The sequence below is a fragment of the Mytilus californianus genome, unplaced genomic scaffold (assembly GCF_021869535.1).
Source record: "Mytilus californianus isolate M0D057914Y unplaced genomic scaffold, xbMytCali1.0.p SCAF_12, whole genome shotgun sequence".
In the NCBI taxonomy this organism is placed as follows: domain Eukaryota; kingdom Metazoa; phylum Mollusca; class Bivalvia; order Mytilida; family Mytilidae; genus Mytilus; species Mytilus californianus.
This window is the reverse complement of record NW_026262604.1, coordinates 56,266,437-56,277,036: the sequence shown is the minus strand read 5'-3', so window position 1 is coordinate 56,277,036 and position 10,600 is coordinate 56,266,437. Positions and strand designations below refer to the sequence as shown.

Genomic DNA, 10,600 nt, shown 5'->3' with positions numbered 1-10,600 from the left:
CTCATTGTTAAAGATGTTTCGGCGACCTGCAATTGCTTATATCCATGTCATTTTAACTCTGATGTAGCTGTTTCATTGGAAAGTATACCACACACCTTTATTTTTTTGTTTGAAATAGTTGCAACTGGACGTTAAGCGACAACAATGATCAATCTAAAGCATACGAGATGCTGTGCATGCTATATGCTTAATGTATCTACTCCATCTCATTACGTAAACAAATGTATATGGAAAGTACCTGCTTGGCTGCAATATGTTAAGCAACACGAGAATACTTTTTTTCATGTGTTCCTGCGTCTTGTGTTGCTGTAACTTCATATCCATTCGTTCGTTTATACCGGTGGTATATTGACGTGCTACCAATTTTTAAATTTACTTTGAATATATCGGCAAAAGTTTTGACACATTTGACAAACATGACTGAAAGCCTTCCTTTTACTTTTGAAAACTGATATAATTTTTGGCTAGGACTTAAGGAGGTAGACATATTCTATGGAATGTGATTATAAAATATCACCCGTACGTACGGTAAACCATTACGTATTCGAGGCTTTGGAACACATGAGATCAACCTCGGTTTTTTATGGGGTTCGTGTTGCTCAGTCTTAAGTTTACTGTATACTGTTGTTTGTCTTTTGGTCGTTTTTCGTTTATTTACATGGCATTGTCAGTTTGTTTTCGACTTATGAGTTTGAATATCCCTTTGGTATCTTTCTCTTTTGAAGTAAAACAAATTATTCTAATTCTGTATCATGATTATGAAACCCATTATTAAAAACTCATTATAGATTGAAAGTATTCTCTCCCTTAACTCAAATCTACCCTTTTAATAGGAATACAATTTGTTTTGAGTGTAAGTTAAGGTTAGAGTAAAACCAATGTGTAGTTTATATTATAGTTTGAAATGATGTTTCTTATGTTAATTTTCCGAACCTAAATGGTCTGGGTTCAATTTACGTATAAGATGACATGTTTGCACCTTATAATAACTCTTTAACGGTAAGTGAATCGCTTCCCAAATTCGAACTCTGTCAGCAATGTTTGGTTCCTAGCATTGTGTAGGAGTTTTATAAAATTTCACGAGACAAACTTAAGTTAGAATGCGGAAACGAAAATGAGACGGACAGAAGGACGGCCGGAAAGACGGACGGTCAAGGTCAACACTTAATGCCCCCATCGTAAAAATTGCTGTAATTGAGTGTACCTAAATAGTAAGGGTTCGTGTATGAAGTTAAGTACAATAAAATAATTTAATAACAATTATATATGCATCATTTAAAAACAATATGCAAATAGGCACAAAACATACAAACACAATTTTTTTGATTGTCACAATAAAAGAAATACATTCTAACTAAAGGAAATTAAACAGTGGCAGGACTTTAAAACTGAATACACAAATACTGGAATTTGCCGTTTCATAATTTAAAGGACGGTGTGCAATTTCACTGTGAAAATAACGCTAAGTCATTGGTTTAATTTCCATTGTATAGAACGTTTTTAACCAATTATAAAGTTTTGATGTACGCTTTTGAAAATATTTCCCAGTATGCATTATACTCTGAAACTGCGAATTACAAAAAAGCAGTTCATAACTAAATTTTGATTTCATAGAGAATAACATCATCTGATAAACCCTAAGTGGGAGTGCTCCAATATAAAAATAAATTGGAGGATCATACTTGTACAGAATGAGACATAAAGAGTAATTTAGAGAATGAAAGTTTATCGTCATTAATTAGCATTAAAAGAAAATTCTGAGTATTTTTTTGCACAGATTTTCTAATTATTTTTATAAATCATTTACAGATACCTTTTCCTTTCTTTTAGGAAAGAATGAAGAAAAAATCAAATCTTAATTACAAATAGATGCAAATAATCTGTTTAGATTTTTACAAAGATTAGCAACAAACAAAAATTAATGCAGAAATTGAATTTATCGATTATTTTGTTTTATCTAAATGCAATTGAAATGTGACTTGAGTTCATGGTAACATTTTTTTTGTAAAAATGATTTGATCTTATGGTATCATTCATCTTGCAAAAAATCCTAGAAAACGTTTTCCTCGATTCAAAATTTTAAAACCTTTTTGTATCAGGAGAGATACATATATCATAATAACTGAGAGCATTCGTTTTATTAAGGAATGTACAGTATATTTATTTATTGTGTTTTGTTAGCAAGAACACGAGTACGGTTGATTTTTTTTTTTTTGAAAGGACATTAAAGGAGCTATCTTTTCTTCTGACAAATGCATGTGAAACGAATATTCTTACCATATACCTTAAACGGAAAAGTCATATAATTTGATGTCCTACACGTACAATGTAGGCATCGGTTTCATATTCTAACCGTCTCGCTTGTTTAAAAAAAAATGACGAGTTGTTAAAATGACGGGTTCTTTGCTGTACTTCAATTTTATGGTTTTTCAATAAATTTTCGGGGTAAAAATCCAAATCGAAAATAAATTTGTTGTCAATTATCATCTTAAAACTTTAATTGTGTTTGATTTTTATAATTAATACAGCAGGCTTTTGTGATTTTAAGTTAATTTTTTTTTGTATAGTAAAAAAGATGTCTTTACTTTCAGGATATATTCAGTCATGTTCTGTGATTAATACATTGTAGTACCCAAAATAACATAACAACTGAAAATAACTTAGTGTCAATTCTGGACTTAAGTGCTAAACTAGGAAAAAGGCACCGCTTATATGTAAATCCCTTATGGAAATTACAGAAGTGTTCCGAATCGCAACATTCGTCATTCGAGTTACATATTCCCCAATATGGCGTACAACATTTATACTTCCGGCCACACTGTAATCCATCTTCACACATATAATCTGCGTAGCATGGTTGGTTGATTTCACTTTTGGAACACCTCTTGTGTGCACCTTCGTGTGCTCGTTCACAAGATTGAGAACAACAATCCTCGTTTTCGTAACATCCCTCATTTGACCATCGACACGATGCAGTCACTGTAAAAAAAGATGGTGAGATATTGTACAATACAATATGGGTAATAATTGGTTAACGTGGCAATAACTGGGATCCAGCAGCCAAAACTGTGTAAACATAGAGTCAAAGACATACAACACTGCTGACTTAAAAGTTAAAACAAACACCATGAACATACAATAAATCTGACAAAGACGCAAACAAAAAAGTGTTTGTAGTTGATAGTACATACATACAGAATAGTAAAACATAATTTCATATACACTTTCCTGATGAAGTGCAAAGTAAAATATAAACACAAGAGTATAACAAAAAGGGTCCTTAAACAGTTTGTTGTGATGTTATACTATTGTTTCAGAAAAAGGGAGAAGGTTTGGTACCATTGAAACGTTTAATCCCGCTGCAAATGTTTGCACCTGTCCTAAGTCAGGAATCTGATGTACAGTAGTTATCGTCTGTTTATGTAGTTCATACGTGTTTCTCGTTTCTCGTTTTTATATAGATTAGACCGTTGGTTTTCCCGTTTGAATGGTTTTACACTAAAAAATTTTGGGGCCATTTATAGCTTGCTGTTCGGTGTGAGCCAATGCTCCGTGTTGAAGGCCGTACCTTGACCTATAATGGTTTACTTTTATAAATTGTTACTTGGATGGAGAGTTGTCTCATTGGCACTAATACCACATCTTCCTATATCTATATAAGGTAGGAAAACGTAAATTCATATGTTCAAATCAACATTTATTGACGAAAGTAACAGGCTAAAAGAGAGGCGAATGATACCAAAGAGACATTCAAACTCATAATTCGGAAATAAACTGACAACGCCATGGCAAAAAAAACCCCAAAAGGCAAACACCAGTAAACAAAACACAACATAGAAAACTAGACTGAGCAATACGAACCCCACCAAAAACATCGGGTGATCTCAGGTGCTCCGGAAGGGTAAGTAGATCCTGCTAACTTAGAGGATGGCTTGAACACACTTACTCTGTAGTAAATAATCATTAAAGAGACAGTAATGTAGTAAAAGTCACCAACTACATGTAATTTATATAACACGGGTAAATTTATTCCTTTATTTTCTTTAATTAAATATCTAAACGTAACTGCCTGCTTTGTATTCATCCGGACAAATCGACAGTGGCAACCAGTTATCTTGAGTGATGGCTTGAACGTATTTTACATTTTAACAAACGATATTTGATTTGACATTTATGTAGTTACTTTAGGATTTCACTTTTATATTTAACACCCGTAACGTTATAATCTACATCAAGGTTGTTTATGTGATTGGTGTTGTAGCAAAAACAATTATAGACACCAGTCTATTTTCCAGATTTAATTAGATTGACTTTACATTGTAAAACGTATTGTATATTATTTAATAATAAGCCAATAAACGTGATAGGAAATTGACTAGCAGCTTTAAAAAGCGTGAACAATTGGGATACATAGATTGTTTTGAAACCCGTTTCGTAAGACATAAATTGTAATACGTTCATCGTTCCAAATTAAAAAAAAGTATAGTTGAACAGATGGATTTATAGATTAGTTTTCTTTTCTGTTTTGTGTGTATAAATGTAGATTGTTTTAAAGATAGGCGAAAGATACCAAGGGACAATCAAACTCATAAGTCAAAAAAACGAACTAACAGCACCATGGCAAAACACGAAAAACAACCAAACAACCAAAGGACAAAAAACAGTATACAAAACACAATGTAGAAACTAAACGAAAGACAGATCAACACGAACCCACTAAAAACCGAGGTGTTCCGGAAGGGTTGCAAGATCCTGCTCCACGTGTGAAACCCGTCATGCTACTCCTATAAAATACGTTGATGAGTTCATAAGTGATAAGGCATCATACAATAGCGGATTGATAATCGACTCTTATCTAACCCTAAGACATCACCAAATTCATAAACCATCGGTCATGTAAATTTTCTTATCCTGAAACTTGACCGAGTGTGAATTAATTAAATTTGAACACAGATTCGTCTGTTTTATAAGCATACTTTTTTTCAACAATACCGTTGTATGTTTTCGTACAAAATAAGGAGATATTGTATGATTGACCACCAGATTCCAAAGGACGTGGGTTTAACAACTATTACAATTGACCGTACAACCTTCAACAATGATACAAACCTGTACTGTATAGTAAGCTATAAAATTAATCAAATATATTTTGTTAGATTGCGTATACATTGGTGTCTAATTTTTGTACATAATTCAATAGATGGACAAACTGGTGACTGTTTCGGATTCATATCTTTTTAATTAAATTGACAGTGGTGTCTGTTTCTGATTCATATCTTTAAAATTGATCGAACACTGGTTTCTGTATTGTTTAAAAAGTCATTCTTTACAAAGCACAAAAATGTCGGCATTCACTTCAAAAGCTAACCAAACCTTTAAACAGACTTATTCGGAAAGGACATAGTTACGATACTGTTGTCAAGTCATTAAGGACTGCATATTTTGGTATTAATATTGATTCACTCATAAGGTCTTTGCATCGGAAATAAACACATTTATTCTAAAACCAGTTGTTGGCATGATACGGGTTATGTTCTTCTCATATATTTTATGATGATATGATACTAAACCCCTAACGGGAGGGATTGTACTTGATTTTCATATGATGAAGACATAATCTCTCAATCAGTTTAATTGAGGTTTGGAGCCGGCATGTGAGTAACTGCTAGTAGTCCTTTGTTCGTTTATGTATCATTGTCATTTTGCTTAGTTTCTTTTGTTACCTATTCTGACATCGGACTCGGACTTCTTTTAAACTGAGTTTTACTGTGCGTATTGCTATGTGTTTCATTTTTCTACATTGACTAGAGGTATAGGGGGAGGGTTGAGATCCGTCACAAAACATGTTTAACCCCGCCGCATTTTTGCGCCTGTCCCAAGTCAGGAGCCTCTGGCCTTTGTTAGTCTTGTTTTTTTTTTAATTTTAGTTCATTTATCTGTTTTGGAGTTTAGTGTGACGTCTAATTTCACTGAACTAGCACACAATTTTATTTAAGGGCCAGCTGAGGACAACCGCCGGGTGCGGGATTTTCTCGCTGCATTGAAGACCCATTGGTGGCCTTCGGATTTTGTTTGCTCTTTGGTCGGGTTGTTGTCTCTTTGACATATTCCCCATTTCCACTCTCAATTTTATGATATTATGCAACCGATCATGTATTATATAGAACTAAATCTGATATGACATTTAAACATTATTTCCAGGACTAACCTCTTAAAAAACCATAAAACTTGGAAAATGTTTAACAATTCGTGTAGCAACTGATGTCAATGTTACAACAATGGATGGATTGATGAAAGCAAATCAATCAATTTTAATGATCCAGTCTTGTTACGTTTAAAGTACCTAAAACTGTACAATGCAATAGTTTACAACCATAAATACGTGTCGTACACACTGAACCAGAAATACGTGTCGTACACACTGAACCAGAAATACATGTCGTACACACTTCCCAAATATACGTGTCATAAACACGTGTCGTTCCCTGATACATGTAATATATATATAATTTTGATATTACAATTCCGCATTTTGCACTGAACTGAATATACGTTTGTTTTTAACCTTTTCAAATAGTTTATTTATAATCTTAAAATCAACCTTTTATTTTATTAATAAAGTGATAAAAGATATTCTTATATATATTTATACTTTATGGATTAAGTAGTATTATGCTTGAACAGCAGTTTACAACCACAGTAAATGTCAATTGTCATTTTGGATGCGAATAAAGCCGGGGAGATGTAGTGTTAACGTCTATGAGACAGCCGGGGAGATGTAGGGTTAACGTCTATGAGACAGCCGGGGAGATGTATAGGGTTAACGTCTATGAGACAGTCGAGGAGATGTAGGGTTAATGTCTATGAGACAGCCGAGGAAATGTAGGGATTAACGTCTATGAGACAGCCGGGGAGATGTAGGTTCAACATCTATGAGACAGCCGCGGGGAGATGTAGGGTTAACGTCTATGAGTAAGTGTAGGATTAACGTCTATAAGACAGCGGGGGAGATGTAGGGTTAATGTCTATGAGACTACCGGAGAGATGTAGGGTTAACGTCTATGAGACAGCCGGGGATATGTAGGGTTAACGTCTATGAGACAGCAAACCAACGGCACAAAAAAAAATAACAAACAGACCGCAACAGTAGACAGGTGTTTCTATGAATACAATCAATATCGCATTCAAAAGGGGATTATTTTTTATAAAGAAACTTTTTTTTATCGAAAAAAAGGGAGTGATGCAACTTTATTGGGGGACTATGCGGTTTAAGATTTTGGTTCAAATTGCAGGCAAATGTCTTTCAATTTTAAGCAGATTTCGAACTGATATATTTTGTTCCACGGAAAAAAAGAAAGATAGAGAAAGGAGAATGCCCCCACCCACTTGAAATTAAATCGTTGCTCCCAAATTATTTAATTTCTTTACAAAACATACCTTTGAACACAAGTGAATCAAGAAGTAATAATACTCCAAACCATTTTACAAATCCTATGCACCTCATTTTACTCCATACACAGAATTTTACTCCATTGACAGACTTTTACGTAGCACTCATGTCCACTTGTAGCATTCTTGGATTTAACTTTAGCTTTTGTAATTCAATATAATATTTATATAAAATAAATACTCAGTATGCACAAAAATTAATTCAATATTGGATTCTTATTTTCCATAAAAGACAGATCCAATTTAAAATGTAATCTTTTAAAAATTTCCAACGTGATTGAAATGTCAAAAAAAGTCATGAAATATTGACTGAATCCACAGACTTTCAAGTTTGATATATAAATATAACCGTTTCTCTCATTAATTGTCGTCAAACAAATTGATGTCCAATAACCCAATATATTGTTCTTATATCGCTGAAATATGAACTATTGATAATACTTAGCACTTTGCAGTTTTACCACGCAACACCTCAAGCAATCGATTGCTCAAAACAATAGCGATAAAGTTCAAAATCTGGGTCTAGCCTGTCAATCAACACCATTACGCTCGCTATAAAATGGAATCAGCACTTTAATATGCATTTTCTGTCAATCATAATCGACAAAACGTTTGAAAGTAATAGGTGAGATCAATATAAAACATTGATTTGATTAAGATGAGACAACTATTACGTAAAAGTATCAGAAGCTCACACGTTCAGACGATTAGAGTGCAAAGGTCAAGAAACCATTAGGGAAAGCTTTATGCAATAAAGAAAGTTAAATATATTGTTATGGGAACATAATGTACTGCATTTTGTACATCCAGTTTTCACTTGAGAGAATTCTTCGCTCACGCTTACCCTATATAATCTATTTAATGATAACATTTATCATAACAGGAAGGACATTGTTCTATGCATCAGGCTCACCCAGGAGATTTATTATTGCATGACTAATGTTCACTTTTTCATATGATGTAAGATTATCCTTTGTGAATTATTTGATTGTACCATGGAAGTATTTTTATTGCTTTACTTCCATAATTGCTCGAACCAAAACACGAACAATTTGCTCAGTTACTTTTAGGTTTTTAAAGGGGCATTAGCTGTCAAATTCATGTTCACCGATTTGACTCAAATTCTCATATTTGATTTAAAACATACTAAAACGTATATCCAAATTATGAAATGTCTGAAATACACAATTTACAATGCATGGGCTCGATAATATGTATCACCATTTCATGTATATTTTAGTCTAGACGCCATCTAATTAACCATCGAGGTGACCCTCCGAAGACTGCCGACGGTAATATAACCCGATATAAACATTAATATAGACATACATAGAAAGCGAACTCGTGCAATTTGATTTTTCTAGGTCTGTTTGATTTCATATTATAGATTTAAAATATATGTTAATCATCATTTTAACCTGTATAAAAATGACTTTTTTGTGGATCGAATCAGACAGTCAAATGGTTTACCCTTGTTTCACTTAAATGTTGACATTCTTTTCCTTTTAATAACTGAACACGCCTAATTCATGCGTAATCCATCTCTACCTAAGATGTTAAATTGAAGGTCACATGTATACGGATTCAATGAGGTCGAATTATTCACTCGTAAGTGAATAATTCATCAGCGATGTTTCTTAGCTTATTTTGACAAAATTGAACCAAACTGGCTTCTAAAAGTGAATTATTATTTCACTATTTCGCTCTCATTAATGATTGAACAAAAAAAAATCATATCTTATTTTTTCTTAACTCGTAGCTAATGCCCCTTTAATTATAACACTATTTTTTTTTTAGCAAAAACTGATAATAATGACGGTTAATGGTTCTTCGCCTCTTTCGTCCCTTATTGAAATGGCGCAAGCAACTGATGGCGAGTTGCCATAGTCGCCATCAGGTTTTTCTTCAAAATTTTGGGTTGAAATGAGACATACATGTACCTATCCCTTATTCTATTTGTCATCTGATCAGGCAACGACTGTTTATCTGTCTTGTGCAACCGAAAAAGTTATTTGTTTGGGGAATTACCACGAGTACTCATCTGGAATACGTACAAATACCCACGTTCATTTTGATTTATAAAGAGGTTAACTCCTAAGTATCCTACTGCCTGTCGATACATTTATTTTTGGCATTGCACAAGTCATGTCTTCTTTAACTGTCCATGACGTTAAAATACTAAATCCCTGGGATGTGATTTAGTTGATTTTAGTCTCTGATGCATGATTTTTTATTATTAATTGTTTTTGGCTTTTAACTAGCTGTCAGTTACTGCGAGTACTCTCAAATCGTACTTTCTTAGATATAAGAAGATGTGGCATGAGTGCCAATGAGACAACTCTCCATCCAAGTCAAAATTTATAAAACTAAACCATTATAGGTTCAAAGTACGGTCTTCAACACGGAGTCTAGGCTCACACCGAACAGTAAGCTATAATTTAAAGGGTATATTTCTTGTTTATTTGATCTGTTGATACTAATTGTAATGCTTTTTTGTTATTTAATGTTTACTTATTCAGATTATATCTGGTCTATATACCAGCTTTGATAAATGTTTGGTATTACTATAAATTTTCACTTCTTCGTACTATGAACATCAAATTATTTATTTTGTAAAAATATTTCCTTTCTCTATTTGAACTGTACAGGTATACCTAACAACAAAACTATTTTCATTTACCTGTGTTTTAAGTAATTGCAAACGGCTGATATTTTTGTTCAAACATATTGTTTTTCTTAAACTGTTTAACATTTCACAGCGGTATAACATGTTATTTTGATTATTCTTCCCTTAGTTTATTTATTTTGTGTTTACATTGTATCATACTAGTAGATCAAATTTATTTGTTCAGTGTATGTTAACTGGTGTTAATATGTCTTTTGATTGAGTTAAGCCATTTCATTAGATATTTTATAGTGTGTCTTTCTATGTTGTGATGTAACACTATTGTTTCAGATAAGGGTGAAGGTTTGGTACCATTAAAACGTTTAAACCCGCTGCAATTATTTGCACCTGTCCTAAGTCAGGAATCTGATGTTCAGTAGTTTTGTTGATGTGGTTCATAAGTGTTTTTCGTTTCTCGTTTTTATATAGATTAGACCATTGGTTTTCCCGTTTGAATGGTTTTAAACTAGTAATTCTTTGGGACCC

General features: G+C 33.2%; 1 long non-coding RNA gene across 1 annotated transcript; it reads right to left on the bottom strand.

Annotated features, from left to right (window-relative positions):
• Positions 1 to 1,236: 1,236 nt before the first annotated feature.
• Positions 1,237 to 7,996, bottom strand: LOC127722055 (uncharacterized). The gene is made up of 2 exons (XR_007991620.1): positions 7,438 to 7,996; positions 1,237 to 2,979 (listed from the first exon to the last, which is right to left on the bottom strand). It is a non-coding gene; the product is annotated as an uncharacterized LOC127722055 (long non-coding RNA).
• Positions 7,997 to 10,600: the final 2,604 nt, after the last annotated feature.